The 19,531-nt window shown below is 33.2% G+C and overlaps 1 protein-coding gene across 2 annotated transcripts in view; it reads right to left on the bottom strand.

Annotated features, from left to right (window-relative positions):
- The window catches only part of LOC114327508 (axin-1), a 220,694-nt gene that overhangs the window by 122,761 nt on the left and 78,402 nt on the right, over nucleotides 1-19,531 (bottom strand). For both annotated transcript variants that reach the window (XM_028276148.2, XM_028276149.2), the window contains exon 2: nucleotides 15,060-15,101. The gene's annotated coding sequence lies outside the window, so the exon portion shown is untranslated. The remainder of the gene's footprint in view (nucleotides 1-15,059; nucleotides 15,102-19,531) is intronic.

The raw sequence follows: 19,531 nt of genomic DNA, 5'->3' as shown, positions 1-19,531 counted from the left end.
GGATAAGTAAGTAAAATTAATGTTTGACGTTTCGATTTACACTTCGAAAATGTAAAATATATTTTTTTAAATAATCTTTTTTTTTGAAAAAAGATTTCCGGAGGGACCGAGAAAGGACAATAATAAAACGAAAATGATGCTAACAATAGAATAAATAAACATATTTAGAAGTATAGCAGCCAAAAAATAGTAATGGAAACAAGTATTAAATAGAAAGAACTAAAAAAAGACAAAAATAACAAAATACAAATTGTACTTTTAGGAAAAAATATTTAGCAATAGTTGATATAAGTTTAAACTCCGCCATTGCCTGGTCCCAAGTCCAGGATGAGAAAGGAGGAGGGTTGTGCGTTGGGCTATAACAACCCAACCACATAAAAAATATTTTGTTATGGAATCGTCAAGATGCCTCGGAACTGGACTGAATAAAACGATGGATACGAGAAAGGATATAAGTTTAATGGATAATAAGTATTCCTGTCGTTTTATAGTTACCGATTTATATGTAGTTAATTTTCATTAATTTTTAGATAAATTTTATGTTTATACCTTATTATGGAACTAGTTCCAAATTTTATATTGACTAAGTCAAGTTACATATATAGAAAATTAAACGTACAATGGTCACAGACAGTCACAGAAGTTTTAATAAAAACAAATAAAGAGAGCAGATTCTATATCAGCCAAACAGGAGTCATCATTAGCTCTAAAACTCTTTGTATGTTTTCAGATATTCCACTATTTCCATGTATGTAAGTTTGGGTATTCCTTATTACGTTCTTTCTACTGGTGCACCTATTATTTTCTTTCATGGACGTATAAATAAAAATGTTTGCTTTGGTATTTTACTCTCCTTACCTTCAGCCAATTCAGTAAACTTACAATCTTTATAAATGTTACGAGTTCTTTCTATGTTTTTTATAATTCAACAAGTTTAATTGGACGTAAGTCATAGGTTTTCCCCCAAAGTAATCGAAAGTAGAACTGGAAATCGATATTTGAACGCTTCGTGTAACTTTGCGCCGATTGATAAACGATTTTACTAATTTTGAGTAATTTTTGCTAAACTTTGGGTCATCATTGTTTAAACAGAAATGACTTCAAAACCGAAACTAAAGATTCAAACTCAACTTTTCAATACGCTTCGATTGATGTGTTACATGTAATATTTCTGCACTTCTGGTTAGAACTTTTTAACCGGAAATTATATAAAAACCAAAATTTTACATTTGTTCTCATCTTGCTAAGGCACGTCGAATGATATATCGCTTATACTATTTCGGTGACTTTAAAACAGTTCATACGGTTGCAACTCTACAACCGGAAGTCCGATGTCAAATTTCTCAGCTTTAATACCATCCTTGGGCTATAAGCTTTTATTCGACACCTCATATGTCATTCTATCTGTATTAATAACGGAGGAGATAGACATACGGGCAGACAGTCATGAAACCGGAAGTATATATTTGTTCTCTTCTTGCGAAGTCGCGTCGAATAATATATCACTTGTATTATTCCGGTGACTCTAAAACAGTACTTCTGGTCGCATTTCTAAAACCCTATGTCAAGTTTCTCAACTTTCTTGTCATTCTTCCTGTTATAGCGGAGGACCTATATTCGCAGTCGGACGGACAGACAGACTAGGTCAAATTTCTCACCTTTAATACCATCCTTGGATTATAAGCTTTAATTTGACATCTCATTTGTCATTCTACCTAGTAAAATGACGAAGGAATTATATTCGCGGTCGGACGGATAGACAGCCTAGGTAAAATTTCTTACCTTAATTACCATCCTTGGATTATAAGCTTTCATTTGACACCTCATTTGTCATTCTACCTGGTATAAGGACGGAGGAGTTATATTCGCGGTCAGACAGACCGACGGCCAGACAGCCTAGTTAAAATTTCTCACCTTTATTACTATCCTTTGATTATAAGCTTTCATTTGACACCTCATTTGTCATTCTACCTGGTATAAAGACGGAGGAGTTATATTCGCGGTCGGAGAGACCGACAGACAGACAGCCTAAGTAAAATTTCTCACCTGTAGTACCATCCTTGGATTATAAGCTTTCATTTGACACCTCATTTGTCATTGTAGCTGGTATAAGGACGGACGAGTCATATTCGCGGTCGGACAGCCTAGGTAAAATTTCTCACCTTTAGTACCATCCTTGGATTATAAGCTTTCATTTGACACCTCATTTGTCATTCTAGCTGGTATATTGACGGAGGAGTTGTGATCACAGACAGACAGACAGACAGACAGACAGACAGTCATACAGACGGACAGACGGACGTGGATAATTCAAAGTTTTCACATTTTTTCAAAATTTGGTGAAAACAAAATTATATCGCTACGTCATATATCATGTCCTCTACATATACCTACGCTCAGCTAGATTTTTCTTTCAAAGATAGTAGTTTTTCAGAGATTTTTTGAGTGTCTATATCTCCGATCCATATACAAGGACGTTTTATAAGGGTTTTGTGAACAGACTCATAATTTTAGTACTTTTTCATAATTTACATAACGAAATCAATTTTTTTAGAAAATAATTAACGAATTACTATTAAAAAATACTAGATTCTTTGTAAAAGGTATATTTATTAATTATATCACTACTAATGTAAACAATCACAAAAAAAAAACATTTAATTGTAATCTAGTGTTTTAAAAATGTGTCATGTATATTGCGAGGTTCAAAATTATGGAATAAATTCATTTTTTCGAGAATAGGCCACTTTTGAGAAAAATACAGAGACGGGTCAATTTTTATTTTTCAATTATGATTTTTTGACATATATGCCACAATAGTGGCGTCATCCATTTGGGCGTGATGACGTAATCGATGATTTTCTTAAATGGGAATAGGGGTCGTGTAGTAGCTCATTTGAAAGATTAGTCAATTGCCTATTCAATAATATAAACATTAACATCATTATTTGTACAGGGTGTCAAAAAAATTATTTTCGAATTAAATTACTTAACACTAAAAGAAGAATTTATGTAATTTATTTAACTCAAAATACATTTTACTGCTGTCAGAAAATATGAACAAAATTTTTTTAATAAACATTGCTTTTCGCTTAAATTGAATGTCAAGCAGCCACCCACCTGCCTCTTGGCAGATATATTGAACATTTAATTTAAGAGATAAACAATATTTATTTGTCAAATAAACATTTTTTTTTTATTTTCTGAGCACCAAAATTTATTTTGACTTAAATAAATTACATAAATTTGGGAGCGTTCAAGTATTACGTAACGCGATTTTTGACTCCCCCTCCCCCTACGTAACGCACTCTAATGGGCGTTTAACCATTGCGTAACGCAATTTTTGAAGATTTTTGACCCCCCCCCAACCTGCGTTACGTAATACTTGAAAGGCCCCTTCTTCTTTTTGCCTCAATTAATATAATTGAAAAAATATTTTTTGGGCCACCCTCCACCCTGTATAAATAATTATGTTAATGTTTATATGACTAAATAAATAATTGAATAACCTTTTAAATGAGGTACCACACGACTTTTATTCCCATTAAAAAAAATCGATTACGTCATCACGTCCAAATCGATGACGTCACTATTATGGGATATATTATGTCAAAAATCATAATTTGAAAATAAAATCTACCTAATTTGGGATTTTTCTCCAAAGTTGCCTATTCTCGAAAAAATGAATTTATTCCATAATTTTGAACACTTCCAGCTCTTAAAATCCTACATAGAAAATAGACACTTCCTTGTGAAGCACGGTACCGAGCACACCAAGATATATCCCATTCACTCAGGCATCCCACAAGGCAGCGTTCTCGGCCCAATTCTGTATCTTTTATACACAGCGGACATTCCAACATCTAGTACAACTACAGTTGCAACGTATGCAGACGACACTGCTATCCTGGCATCCCACACAGATCCAACAACAGCATCAAGGAATCTTCAATCAAACCTAAATAGAATTCAGCAATGGATGAAAGTATGGCGCATCAAATCTAATGGAACTAAATCATTACATGTAACATTCACGCTACGCAGAGAAACATGCCCCCTGTATATATTGATAATTGTCTAATTCCTCAATCCGAGGACGCCAAATACCTTGGCATGCACTTGGACCGCCGCCTTACTTGGAAAAAACATATTTTTACAAAACGAAAACAGCTTGGACTTAAATTGAGAAATATGTATTGGCTCATTGGACGCAATTCCAAACTATCTCTGGATAACAAAATTTTACTCTACAAGTCCATCCTCAAGCCCATATGGACTTATGGGATTCAGCTATGGGGCACTGCTAGCGTCTCCAATACAAACATCTTACAGAGATTTCAAAACAAGGTGCTGCGTTCCATAGTCAATGCGCCATACTATGTATCCAACGAGGTGATTCAACACGACTTCCCCCTAGAATCCGTGAAAGAAGCCATACAACGTTTTAGTGTTAAATACTTTGAACGAGTGTTAGTGCATCCTAATGCGTTTGCCAGACAATTAAATGTGCGGGACGTCTTTGAAGTGCGTAGACTAAAACGGCAACTGCCGTCCGACTTAACCAACTGAACGTAATCAAAAGTGTATTCAGACTGATAAAATTTTAGTTTTAGAATTGTAAAGAGGTTACTCACTGGAGTAACTCTCTACATGTCTATATTTTTTACCATAACAAATGCTTAATGCCCAATAGGCAGATTGTTGTACTCAATGGAGTTAATAAAAAAAAAAAATAATAATTTTGAACCTCTCTGTATATGAAAGTATTTTAGGTGATAAACTATTTTTAATTCATAGTGACACTCAGAACCAATATTAGCTTACAAATCTTACAAGCAGTAATACAATGCAATAATCCTGTTACAAGTATTATAACCGTTCCAATAAGTATCGCTCAAAGAACGGGCCGATGCCATCTCTAGGACAGTCGGACTGAAGAAGAGAAGAAAAGAACATGCCGACTGAAAAACAGCTGCTAATAATGCTTCGGATTCGGAATTAACATTTTTAATCTTTACCGGTTTTCAGTTTTAATGTGTTATCCAGCTTTTATGGGTTGGCTCAATTTAATTGTACTTTTAGTAAGTGCATTCCCGCATCTGTATATATAATGTGGGATTTTTCATTTACAAAAACACAGAAACTAATGCTAATAAAAAAACGTTTCAAACTATTCTTTGAAGTTTTAGCTATTTTAGTCCTAGATCGAAAGCATTTTTAAAGCTTTATTAACCACTCTGTTGAGGTTCAAAGTTTACTAAAACTTTTACACATAAACTATATACCTTCAACTTCAAAATGCCTCTAGTTAGGTTGCTTAATTTTTATAAGCAAAGTAGCCGTCAATTAAATAAAAAAAAGTGGCTAAAGTTGTCCGTAATACATAGGCAAAAAGCTTTTTTTTTGAAAATTCTTTTAAAAATTTCAATTTTTCAAATCCTTCTGTAGTTTTAGTCTACAGTCAATATTAACAAAGTTAATCAAATTGTTTATAAGCCCAAAATTAGCTCTATTTTAGTAAAATGTTTTCAAAGTGATAAAAATGACTTTTTAATTCTTTTTTTTTAAATACGTGTAAAGAAAAACTATTGTTTATTTTTCTTTAATAGCTTTTCTTTTAATATTTATTTATATTCTCATTTTGTTACGCCACTGTCAAAACATTAAGTTCTTCTTTTTATTTTTATCTTGACTTATGACTTATGACGTGTGAGGTGTTTTGACAGTGACAATTAATTAATTTCGATGATTGAAATATTTGTTACCTGCTGAGCATTATAAACTAAAATCTAGAATATAAGCTTTAAATGTTGTTTCTTTTTCTTACAGGTAACGTTTTTGTAAATCGTTAATATTGTACATAAAATAATAAAGTTCCTTTTTCTTACAGAGAGAAACACAATTGAGTTTTTTATTCACCAAAAGTTTGATGGTTAAAAACATTATTATTACAAAACAACATTTAAAGCTTATATTCTAGATTTTAGTTTATAATGCTCAGCAGGTAACAAATATTTCAATCATCGAAATTAATTAATTGTCACTGTCAAAACACCTCACACGTCATAAGTCATAAGTCAACATAAAAATAAAAAGAAGAACTTAATGTTTTGACAGTGGCGTAACAAAATGAGAATATAAATAAATATTAAAAGAAAAGCTATTAAAGAAAAATAAACAATAGTTTTTCTTTACATACGTAGAAAATATGACTATTCTTCTTTCATGTGGTTTCCACAGAATTGCTATATCATTATTATTTTCTGAACAATAACATTGCGAAAAAAATCTCTTTGGGATAAAAAAATTGAATAAAATTTAAACTAGGTACGGGAGCGTTCAAGTATTACGTAACGCGATTTTTGACCCCCCCTCCTCCTACGTAACGCACTGTAATGGGAGTTTAACTATTACGTAACGCAATTTTTGAAGATTTTTGACCCCCCCCCAACCTGCGTTACGTAATACTTGAACGGTCCCTAATTGACGAATCGTCTTAAATTTTTTTGTGCATTATATGGACTGTTTGACTCAACTTTTCGTGTCCGTGCAATATGAAAGTCTTAAATTCATTTTTGCAAAAGTTATAGCAAATTTTTTATTTTCGATATTTTAGTCTTATTTTGCAATTTTCAAAACAACAAAAGATCGAACCAAAATTCAAAAACTGCCATTCAAAACCTTGGCTTATCTAAAGAAGAATATTATAAATAAGATATTTAATTACCCTATTTTTACCTGTAGCGATTTAAACGAAAAAACTGAAATTTTTGACCCTTATAATAGGTCATAAACCAGGGTCATAAAAACGACCCTGGCGTAATAGTTATTACGACATTTGTAAGCAGAGTCGTCAAAAGCTGACATACCAGATACCAGCTTTGAAATAAGGGGCTAAAAGCTTGTAATAGAGTATCGGAATCTTCGGAAAACCGACTGGGACGCTTATCAAGCAGTCCTACCATAAGTCTTTGTAGAGCAAGAGTGAGTATAAACAATACAAGGGAGCTAGACATGGCTGCTGAACAATTCCAAGCCATAAAAACATACAAAAGTAACAACTGTCCAGTACCAGATTTGAGTCTAGGGCATAGAGCAAGCTGGAGAGCAGCAGAAGATATGGTAATATGCGCTGTAGAATGATTCAAATCATATAAATCACTGGGTTCGGATGGGATTTATCCCATACTATTTGAGGTACGTACCAAAGGGACCGTTCAAGTATTACGTAACGCTGCGCGCCCATTACAGTGCGTTACGTAGGGGGGGAGGGGGGTCAAAGGTCTTCAAAAATCGCGTTACGTAATACTTAACGCTCCCAAAACCATGAAGGTCAATGACGGTAGGATTCATACCAAAACCTGACAACACCGAACAGGTGTCGACAAAGTCCCTTAGACTCTTAGACCAATAAGCCTTTTGTACTGAAGACATTTTAAAAAGTGATGACAGACATATTTTAGATATGGTATACTGGTTGAAAGGCCAATACACCAAGACCAATATACGTGCAGATCAGGAATATCAATAGAAACGGCACTTGTGGAGTGGAGTATATTCTGGAAAACAAGGACTTATAGAACCTTTCTCGATGTTGAGGGAGCGTTTAGCAATACCCCATTTGAAGTAAACTTAAAAGTCATTCGTCTGATAGGAATAGAAGTAAGCTACCGGAGAACATAGTGCATGCTTAAGAGTCGGATGTTAATATATTCAACACTGCTTTACAACGCTGATTTACTAGGTGAGAGGCAAAGAAGTATTCTCTCTACTGTGGAATCTGGTTATGGATGGGTTGATTGGGACACTTAAGAGAAAAGGCCATCCAGTCTGGAACCATGCTGATGACTTTGTTACACTAGTATCAGGCAAGCCTACCTTAATAAATCATCAGAGGACAAGTACCTTGCAACTAAGGTAGGCTGGATTTATTAGAAGTTTTTCTTCAGGGTATTTTATATATATTTTAAGGTTACACTACTAATGCGAAAAATAGGTGCTTGTCGGAGTAATGAGATTGCATGAAAATTAACGATTTATAAGACCTTGGATCAATTTAGTTCACTTGAGAGGCGCTTTACGCGCGTTTTAATAACGCCCGATTACAACTATACATAAATTTTACTTTTATACGTTTTTTTTACGTTTCCTCAGTATACTTTAAGCGCCTGTCATGTGAAAGGGCTCTAAATGTGCCTAAAACCAAGACAAAAATGGCTCGAAAATTTACAGATATGTACTGATAAATTTTTACCGAAAAGGCAAAAAATCAGAACGCTAAGCACACTTCTCAAAGAACTGGTATTAATTAATTTAGCAAAAATGGGGAAATATATTGCTGCTTTTTCTACAAGCTACAAATCCAGAAAATATTCTTTGCAGATCTTCTGCAACACTACTCGTTGATGCAGACGATAACATAACTGATTTGAAACGCGTTAGTGGACGGAAACCATAGACAATTTCATAATAAATAAGTTGTATCATATTATAATAATTTGATTTTATATCAGATCGCATATGGCTTAGCTTTAGTTCCACAAAGGAGTTCCATAATAAACTCACTTTTCTTGTTTATTTTGGGAATACATTATTCGATTTAGCTAAGCTAGATTTACTAAGGTAAGTAACAATTTCTTACTTATTTTGCGATATGCCACTCTTGATAAATGATATCAATCATTTTGAATTGCAGCATTTCTGATTGAATGACAAATGTATTCAGTTCTTGAAATAGTCCAGTTACTGATTTAAAACCTTTTTAACTCATTTATTAACAGTTTCCATATTACATCAATGCACAGAGTATTGTTCAAATGCTATATTCTTGTAACACTTTAATATATTTTACTATTGTTAATGAAAATTAACCACAATTTCATTTAAAAATGCGTTTATCTTTACGTTTCCCCAGTATTATACTTCATGAGTACTATACAAGGTACTTCCCCAATATTCCTGCATTGTTTTATTTTGTACAAATTAGAGAAATGCTTTGCCAAGTTTTGCTTTACTAATTTGAGGTCCTACTGTTGTTTTATTGTTGTTAGTAGAGGATCCGATATAAGGTCGATTTGCACCGATCTGTTTAATGGATAAAAATTATTGGATATGTAATTTAGCATGTTACCAATTACAAAAAACAAGGGTTGCCCGATCTAATCTTGTTTTAACTATAATTAATTAAGAATAAATTAAAAAATGACATTTTTTTATAAATTAAAAAAAAATTCGACCCGGGCAGATATCATATCAGATTTTTTGGATCATTCTAAACACAAAAGTCTTTTTGTAATTTTTGTTACAAAGTTAACACTGGAGATATGAATAAAAGAACTAATAGTTCAAGCGGTACGATCATAGTTGAAAACTGTAGAATAGGAAAATCTTAAAGACCAAGGGAAATGGCAAATATTAAAATACACTGATATAATGTAAGGAGAACTCGATACGAGATCAAAAATAGAATTAGGAGTAGAAGAGCTATTAAAGTAATTTAGGAAATACAGATAACGAAACCAAATTAAAAAAAAAGAACTTGGTTTCCTTATTCCTTACCGCCAAGTCGTAAAGGCAAAACCATTTGGTTAATTAAAAAGAACATAACAATAATCTTGAATATTTAAAAATAATAAAAATTGCCTGGACCAACTCAGAAACACAAAAACATTCATTTTGTCTGTTTGAAATTATTTAATGGATCTGAACGTGAGACGTTCTCTTCAATTTATTTTTAGTTATTTTTACAACGTAGCGTATTTACAACGATTTGTTGTGGTTTTGAAAAATATCTCGAGATTTTCTTATCTGATTTAAATTAGACAAGTCAAAAAACGGAATTGGCAGCCAATTGGCTTATTGTAATGTTGCATTAACTATCGTAAAGGTTCTGGCCTTATCGTGCAGGTCTGACCTTCGGCAGACCTGCTAAGTTCTCCCCCAACACCCGATGGATTTTTTATTTGATCCTGGTTTTTTTATCAGAAGCAGTCTGTTATAAACTTGCCGTATTGCAGCCAATTGTTTTATTGTTTATCTTTCATTTATTCATGAAATTCATTACAAAATTCTGCAACCTGCATCAGTTTGTACGGGTCTAATGGAAGGATACCATATATTTTTGGAATCACTTGTCTCCTGCGATCTAGTGCTTCGCAGTCATATAAGATATGGTGGTTGACTGTCTCAGGTTTTCTGCGACAAAATCTGCAATTTAGGTCTCCATGAAACAGCCCCATTGTATGCAGCTGTCCCTCGACTGGCGCATGTCCAGTCTGGAAGCCTGTGATGCAAGTCTGAGCTGATTTCTGCTTGTTTGGCCATGTTATAACCAGCCAGGGTTCTTGAATCCAGACGACATCGAACTTTTAGATAACAACGGCAAATTCTATGGAAGTTGCCTTACTGTGCTTAAACTCATTAAGATCATTTTTGAGTCACTCATTTCTGAGTGCTATTCTGGATAATCTCTTATTGTTACCAGGCACCAGATTTCGCCAATTCTCTGTAGAGACGCTTACGCAAAATTTTCTTCATGTGCCATGCATTTCTTGGGCACAATGATCTTGCACGGGATTGGGCCGCAGGATGATCTTACACAGTTGCCGCAGCACAAAATCTATGGTAATAAATTACAGTCTCTATGTCATATTCTCAGTTGATTCGCGGATGTTTATTTGGTTGTACCTTATCCAATTCTGTAAAATGGTTCCATATACGTATGGTTGCCGTAGGATGTTTGCTAGATCAGACTCACAGTTTCAGATCACAATTGGCATGGACGGCTGTTGCGATAGTGTATACTTTTATTTCTCGTAATATAATCGAAATAACATCAGAAATTAGCAGTTCCAGAAAGCTAAAGAGTCACTTGCCACAAGGATCCATACTTGGACCGTTGCTGTTTATCCTATAAATTACAGATATGCCAAAAACAACTAAACTCTGGCTACGAAGACTGAACTCAGTAAAAACTAAACCCATAGAAGCAGCAGAAATTGTGACTGAAAATGTAGAAATCAAGTGAAGTTTTTTTCTAAAATGGAGATTTCGACCTGACGCCTCCAAAACTTAAATAACAAGCTAACTTGTAGAAATCTCATACGTCTACTTTTACAGCACACCTAAGATTTCTAAAAAGTTACAGATCAGAAAAAACATCATCCAGAGACTTTAATCCGATAACTACAACCACCATGACTCTATATGATAACTATACATAACTCCATAAGGATTAGGAATATTATTCTTGACAATTTTATGAGTAAATAGTATGCAAAATTACTATAGTTCATTTGCATTCAAGATGAGCTAAGACGCCAGTTCTAGACGCCTTCGTGGGTTTTTTCGTGTCGTCGCTAGTGATGTAACGAATGTCATTTTTTGAACATTCGCGAATACGAATGCGAATATCTGCTACCAACATTCGCGAATGCGAATATTCAGCTTTTTTTAATTTGTTTCTATTTTTGTAATGCCTTCTAAATTTATAATGAGAAGTTAATTGACATCTAGTGTAAAATAAATCTGATTCTTAAGGAATCTTAGGCTTAATAAAAAAAAGTAAAGGCTGATATGTGATTATACGAAGTTAACATACCTTTTCTTAATAAACAAAAGATGAGAAGTGAATATATTTTGATTTTATTAGCCGAATATTATCATCAAATTATTTTTTTTCTGGTATTTATATTCGCAAAACATTCGCACAAAGTTGCGAATACGAATGCGAATATTCAAAAATATGCGAATATTCGCGAATGCGAATATTCGTTACATCATTAGTCGTCGCAGCTTGTCGTTGGTTAGAAATTAATTTATTTTATATTATAAATTAATTTCTAACCAATGACAAGCTGCGACGACACGAAAAATCCACGAATCGCTGAGTTTGAAACCGGCGTGCGAATGAACTATACAGGTGTTCGAATTGTGAGTATTTCAAAGTATACTAAAGATCTCTACAGATAGAACGCAGAACGAATGAAAGTGTTTTACAAATAATGGTAACCGATAGCGAACTTTTAAGAATTAAAAAAACGTAGAATATGACCTCCGAAAGAAGGAGAATTTCTCTTTTATTACTCCTTGACCTTTCCTTTTAGCCTAATAAAATAAAAAAAGTCAAAATGTAAATTCGTACAGGTTAAAACAAATTTTATATCAAAGTTTAGGTGGGTACAAAAGATATTTTCAAGAAAGTATCCAAATCATACAAGGGGATCATTGTTTAAATAATTAAAAAGGGGTCATTTTTGCAAAAAAAATATTTTTTAACTGTGCTGAGGTAATTCACTTATTAATGAAGGTCTATGGGATTTTTTTCTGCAAAGTTGAAGGGTAAATCTTTCACATAAGACTTACTAAATTAAATTTGACCCCCTATTTATTTAAATAATTGTATATAAATCTTTACAAACAAATTTGCAAAAAAATGTTTTTAGCGTTTTAAATAAGCACTATAAAATATCTTATTTTACAGACTAAGTTGCGCTATGTTACCAGTATTAAGCAAACAAAAATTAGCCAAAAAATATTTAACATTTTTTGAGATATTGAATTTGTTTATTATATGTTACTCTATTTTCAATTGCAAAAACGCGGTTGTTGCCAAAGAAATATTCACCTGCTTAAAATCTCATTATTTTTATTTTTATGTATGTTTTCGATAAATTCAAATTTCAATTAAACTCCCCCCTAAAATGGCATTTGAAAATTATTCAAATTTGTTTATAATTTGTTTTTTCAATAACGTCGCGGGGATTAAGTATTTTGAAATGCCATTTCGATAATTGGGTTCCTGGGAATTTTTTACTAATTAACAAAATTTTTTGTCGTTTTTTCTTCTTCTTTTTTTCTTGGAGTTATATTACTACGGGCCCTTTTAGGGTTAAATTTTATTAAGAATGTCGAATCTCTGAGTTGTAGATTCTAGACCTAAAAATATCAAGATTTAACTAAAATCTCTTAAATAAAATGTGGCTAATTACTAAGTTACAGGGTGTTTTATTTAAAAATTTAAAAATTATTGTTACCAAGTACTTTAAAACTATTTGACGTATCCTTATCATACTTGGCAGAAAGTGTGGCTATTATACACCCTACTAAATTGTGATTAATAAACGTTTCCTGCTAGTGCCAGAGGCATACGACAGGGGATAGTGCATGATTGACCCTTCCCAAATTCTACGCCACTGAGTGAATTACTATTTTAGCGATATTTTTCGATTCTCCAATACTTTGTATGTAAATAACTTTATTGGTATCGATAAAGTCATCAGTTTGAGAGAAATTGGAAGTTTAAAATGAATGAATGAATGAATCAAAATAACTATGCCGTTTCATTTTTAACGTCCAATATCTCGAAAACTAATGACTTAATCGTTACCAGTAAAGAGTATATTATTTACATAGAAAGTATTGGAGAATCGAAAATCTTCGCTAAAATAGTAATTCCCTCAGTGGCGTAGAATTTGGGAAGGGTCAACCATTAACTATCCCCTGTCGTACGCCTCTGGTAGTAGATAGAAACTTTTATTTATCACAATTTAGTAGACTGTATAGTACCCACACTTTCTACCAAGTATGATAAGGATACGTCAAATAGTTTAAAAGTACTTGGTAAAAATAATTTTTAAATTTTTAAATAAAACACCCTGTAACTCAGTAAGTAGCCACATTTTATTTAAGTGATTTTAGACCAATCTTAATATTTTTAGGTCTAGAATCTACAACTTAGAGATTCGACATTCTTAATGAAACCTAACCCTAAAAGGCTCTTAGTAATATAACTCCAAGAAAAAAAAGAAGAGGAAAAAAGACAAAAAAATTTGTTAATTAGTGAAAAATTCCCAGGAATCCAATTATCGAAACGGCATTTCAAAATATTTAATCCCCGCGACGTCATTAAAAAAAAAACAAATTATAAACAAATTTGAATAATTTTCAAATGCCATTTTAGAGGGAAGTTTAATTGAAATTTGAATTTATCAATACATTTGTCGAAAACATACATAAAAATAAAAATAATAAGATTTAATACAGGTGAATTTTTCTTTGGCAACAACCGCGTTTTGCAATTGAAAATAGAGTACCTAACATTTAATAAACAAATTCAATATCTCAAAAAATATTAAATATTATTGGACCATTTTTTTTTATTAATACTAATAACATAGCGCAACTTCTCCTGTAAAATAAGATATTTTATAGTGCTTATTTAAAACGCTAAAAATATTTTTTTGCAAATTTGTTTTTAAAGTTTTATGTATAATTATTTAAATAAATAGGGGGTCAAATTTAATTTAGTAAGTCTTATGTGAAAGATTTACCCTTCAACTTTGTGGAAAACAATCCTATAAACCTTTATTAGTAATTGAATGACATCGGCAATTAAAAAAGTAATTTTTTTGCAAAAATGACCCCTTTTTAATTATTTAAACAATGATCCCCTTGTATGATTTGGATACTTTCTTGAAAATATCTTTTGTACCCACCTAAACTTTGATATAAAATTTGTTTCAACCTGTACGAATTTACATTTTGATTTACATGTAGTGTAATTTTATTTTACTAGACTATTTGTTCATCAGACAGAAGCAAGATAAAAAAAGAGATAATATGACAAGAACTAAGCGAATACATATTTGAAAATCAACAAAAATAAACGAGCCAAATTTTTCGATGAAAATGTAAACGTTATTCTGGCCTAACATCGATTCAAATACGGGTGGTAAATACACACCGATGCGGCCCGTTTCATGTCACAATTTATGACGGCTTAGTTTTTGCTTTTAATTTCATATTTAATTTTTCTTGTGTTGTCTCTTTGAAGTGTCACATCTTGTTATTTCTTTATTGAAATTTTTGCTTTTATTATTTCGTAAACGGTCGGTTCGTACTCCGGAATTTATTTATTGACGTTTATTTATTTTTAAACGTGACATTCTTGTTAACTTGTTTGAATTTATCAAAGGGATTCTAAAGCAGTAAAGATAAAAGGATTTACTTATGTATAACTTTACTAGAGACTTTTGATAGTAAACAAAATGAATACTTACCAAAGTTGATTGTCCACTAGGTTTTGTTGTGTCAATCCCGCACTGAAAATGGAAAAACATAAATATATGTATTAATACTACAACAAAAATATTATGAAGATATTAATATAAGTACACCGGAAGTTCGAAAACGCTTGAAAAGCTGAAGAACAGAAAAGCTGCAGTTAAGGATGGAATACCAAACGAATTACTGAAATATTAGGTTTGTTCTAGCATCAGTTTCAAACGGTTTGAAACCATCAGCGAATAGTCGACCAGTGCGAGTAGATGGGATAGCACTGGTGACTGTATTATGTTCTCTCACTGACCAACTGTTTGCTGACGGTTTCTGACTAGTTTGACTGTTTGCTAGAACAAACCTATTGTAGAGCAGCAATGACAGAACAACTAACAATATTAATTAACAAAATCATAAAACACTATAAAATACCGGAAGAATGGATAACGAGCGAACTAATTCTACTATTTAAAAAAGGAGATCAAAAGCAGCCAGAAAACTACAGAGGTATCAACTTGTTAAATATTACCCTAAAACTTACAACTAAAATTTTACAAGACTTAGGTTCCGTTTCACCAACAACACATAAATCAATTAATAGTTATTCTTCGAATAAAATTTATTAGACGTTTATATTTTTATTTTGTTTCAATATAATTTTGATAATTTAAAGTTAAACCGACGAATTTACTTTCTTATAGATATTTACAGCGAGATTAACTTGCCAATTTATTCGAGCAGTAAATATTTATTTGATAAATAAATAAAATAAGTCTTATTTGACGTTAGTAAAATGGAGAAATGTCAGTTTATTGGTCGAATAACTTATTCCATAGAATAAACTACTATTTGTCGTTGGTAAAACCGGCCACTAATGAATCAGATGACAAGTTTAGCAGATGAACAACAGGGTTTTCGTACTGGAAGATCGTGTACAGATGCAATATTCGTCATAAAGCAAATTACTGAGAAATCACTAGAGTATAATAGACCAGCATTTCTATGTCTGATTGACTTGGAGAAAGCATTTGACAGAGTAAGACTCAAAGATGTAATCCATCTTCTGTATAATAGAGAAGTCCCCTAGATATCATAAAAACTATTGAAAACATCTACCAAAACAACAAAATGGAAGTCAGAATAGATGGACAACTTACAGAACCTATAGATATAGGCAGCGGAATAAGACAGGGAGACTCATTGAGTCCTATGCTCTTCAATTTAATCATGGATGAAATCATCAAAAACGTCAACAAAGAAAGAGGATATAGAATGGGAAACAAAGAAGTAAAAATATTCTGCTATGGAGTCAACACAATATTGATAGCCCAAGATGAAGATAGTCAGCAAAGATTAGTCCACAGATTTAAAATAACATCAAAAGAATTCAATATGACAATTTCATCACAGAAAACTAAAACAATAGTATGTAATCAGTAAAGAACCAATCATATGTAAAATAGAAATTGAGGGTATCAGTATTGAACAAGTAATGGAAGTAAAATACCTTGGTATTACATTGTCAAGTTACGGAGACCTGGACAAAGAAGTGAGAAATCAAGTACAAAAAAATAGACTGGCAGGATGCCCTAATAACACTATATGGCGAAACCTACATATTAACACTGAGATGAAGTCAAGAATTTATAAAGCCAGTGTAAGGCCAATAAATACATATGCATGAGAAACAAGACCCGATACAGCCACAACACAAAGACTACTGGAAACGGCAGATATGAGAGTACTGGGAAGAATTACAGGAAATACGCTGAGAGATCGAAAGAGGAGTGAAGACGTTAGAAGACAATGTAACGTACAGTGTATAAACGAATGGACACTAAATAATAAAAAGAATGGAATAACCACATGACATGGGGGAGACACGTGTGATCAAAATAGCAAGAGATAAATCACCAATCGGTAGAAGAAGTATCGGCCTTCCGCGCAAAAGATGGAGTGACAACCTTCCATAGAGGTATTAATCCGCCAATGAACAAGCAGAATTGCTTATAAAGAGGAAGAAGAAGAAGAACAAAAATATAATATTCATTAGATTATTTTTATGGTTTGGCTCTAACATTCTAAATCTAAAGGATATACGATTGCTCTATAAAAAAGCCCGTCTTATATCATACTACCTACTTTAATAGTAATAACGAAAATATGCATAATGAAAGGTACGTCCTGATAGATTATGGATCAATTGCAACAACATTTTATGAGAGAGACAGAGACAACAAGTAAAGCTCAAATTGTGATTTGCCAGATAAAAGTTAATGATTTGGTTGACACTTGAAACATTGGAAATAATTCCTTCTTCCTGTTAGCCTCCTGATTTTAGGTAAATTTTCTATTTTATCTTCACATTTTCCCTCCGTGCTTAGGTCATCTCTTCACCTTTTTCGGGGACGGCCCACACTTTCATGTTCTATTGGTGATTAAGTCCAGCGATTTTTATAACTTTTTCTTCTGCCACAAATATTAATAATTAAAACATCATTGACTTCACGCGTCGAGATAGGCCAGTCAAAATTCGATGGATACGAAGCCAAAACCGTGTAAACTGCCCTTTAGGGTATCAACTCTTGTAACATGTTTTTATTTTTAAATTTTTTTTGTTAAAATGTTTTTATGTTCTGATAAAAGCGTAACATGAATTTCCGTCCGGGGATAAGTACTATAGAAATTGTATCCTCAATGGAGTGGTCTCCAATAGACGCTGTTAGGGAAATTGTTCATTTTCGTTACTTTTAATAAAATTTAAAGGACAAAAACTATCTTACAACCGAAAATAGTTAAAAAAGAGTAAATGTAAAAGAAATTCAAATTACGGGATGAATTGAAGTGACCACCGACTTAGCCGGTCCAATAGACGTCGTAGGCTGCGTACAGCGTGTATTGGAGACCATCGACTTAAACCTAAGCCTGTGGTCTTCAATAAATGTCGTAGGTTGCGTACAGCGTCATGCCGTAGGAAAATTGTTCACTTTCGTTACTTTTAATAAACTTTGAGTAATCCAAACTATCTTACAAGCGAAAATAGATACAAAAGAGTACTTCTAAAACAAATGCAAATTACGGGGTGAATTGTAGTGACCACCGAGTTAGCCGGTGGTATCCAATACCACCGACTTAAGGCTGATTCTCATTAGACGTGCAAGGAACCGGCAAGGCACGTGCTCGGCAAAGATTGTTTCGAAAAGAACGTCGCATGCCTGGCACGCATAAGGTGAATTACATCCCACATCCCGTGCAGTGCATAAGATTTTATGTAAAATGTATCTTGCCGAGCCGATGCCTTGCCCATGCCGAGCACTTGCCTTGCGTTATAATGAGAATCAGCCTTTAGCCGGTGGTATCCAATGGACCCCGTAGGCTGAGTACAGCCTACTGCTGAGTATTGGAGACCACCGCCTCAGGAAGTAAAGTTAAAACGCCCAATTAAGCACACATACTTTCTCCAATAAATCTTTTTTGCATTTTTTTGAAATTATTGGATTTCGTTTCGGTTAGGTTGCGTTAGGTATCTAGCTGCCGTTTGCATTATATCCATTGGTGATCTTTCTAGCTACATCGAAATAAAAAGATTACACTCTGCAAGATGAACAAAGCAGGCATTAAAAGTAATAAAAAAATGACGACACTAGAAAACTTTGCCTAAAAAAAACTTTGTAAAAAGATTTTTGCATGGTCGCATCTTATAAAATAAAGGGATGAAGGGTTGGAGAAGGGTCATTGAACAGGGAGGACTTAAAGTTAGCAGGTAGAAAACGGAGTATGTATATGGGATTGGGAGGAGCAGGACTGGTTGGAAACATCGAAATGGTTGGAGAAAAACTACGACAAGTAGAAGAATTTAAATACCTTGGCTTCTACATAACGGAAATTGGTGATTTTTCTAGCTACATCAAAATAAAAAGGGTACACTCTGAAAGATGAACAAATCGGGCATTAAAAGTAATGCTTCCGTAATAAAAAAATGACGACACTATGATAGAAAACTTTCACTAAAAAAAACTTTGTAAAAAGATTTTTGCATCGTAGCATCTTATAAAATAAAGGGTTGGAGAGGTGTCATTGAACAGGAAGGACTTAAAGTTAGCAGGTAGAAAACGGAGTATATGAGATTGGGAGGAGCAGGACTGGTTGGAAACATCGAAATGCTTGGAGAAAAACTAGGACAAGTATAAGAATTTAAATACCTTGGCTTCTACCTAACGAAAAATGGGACACTATTAAAACACGGTTCAAGAACAAAGACTGCAATGGTTTGGTCACGTCAGACGTAGAAATGAGAACTATGTGGGACGAACGATAAAGCTGTTAGAAATTGCGGGAAAGAGAGATACTGGAAACCCGAGGAGAAGATGGAAGGACTGTGTAGAAGAGCACTTGAGAGAAAAAGGTTTCAATGAAAAAGACAAGGTATACAGACCCTTTAAAAGGGAAGGAAAAGGATGTCATCAGATAGTGG

Source organism: Diabrotica virgifera, chromosome 7, assembly GCF_917563875.1.
Source record: "Diabrotica virgifera virgifera chromosome 7, PGI_DIABVI_V3a".
Classification (NCBI taxonomy): Eukaryota; Metazoa; Arthropoda; class Insecta; order Coleoptera; family Chrysomelidae; genus Diabrotica; species Diabrotica virgifera.
The sequence above is the reverse complement of the archived record's forward strand: the minus strand, read 5'-3'. Positions and strand labels throughout refer to the sequence as shown.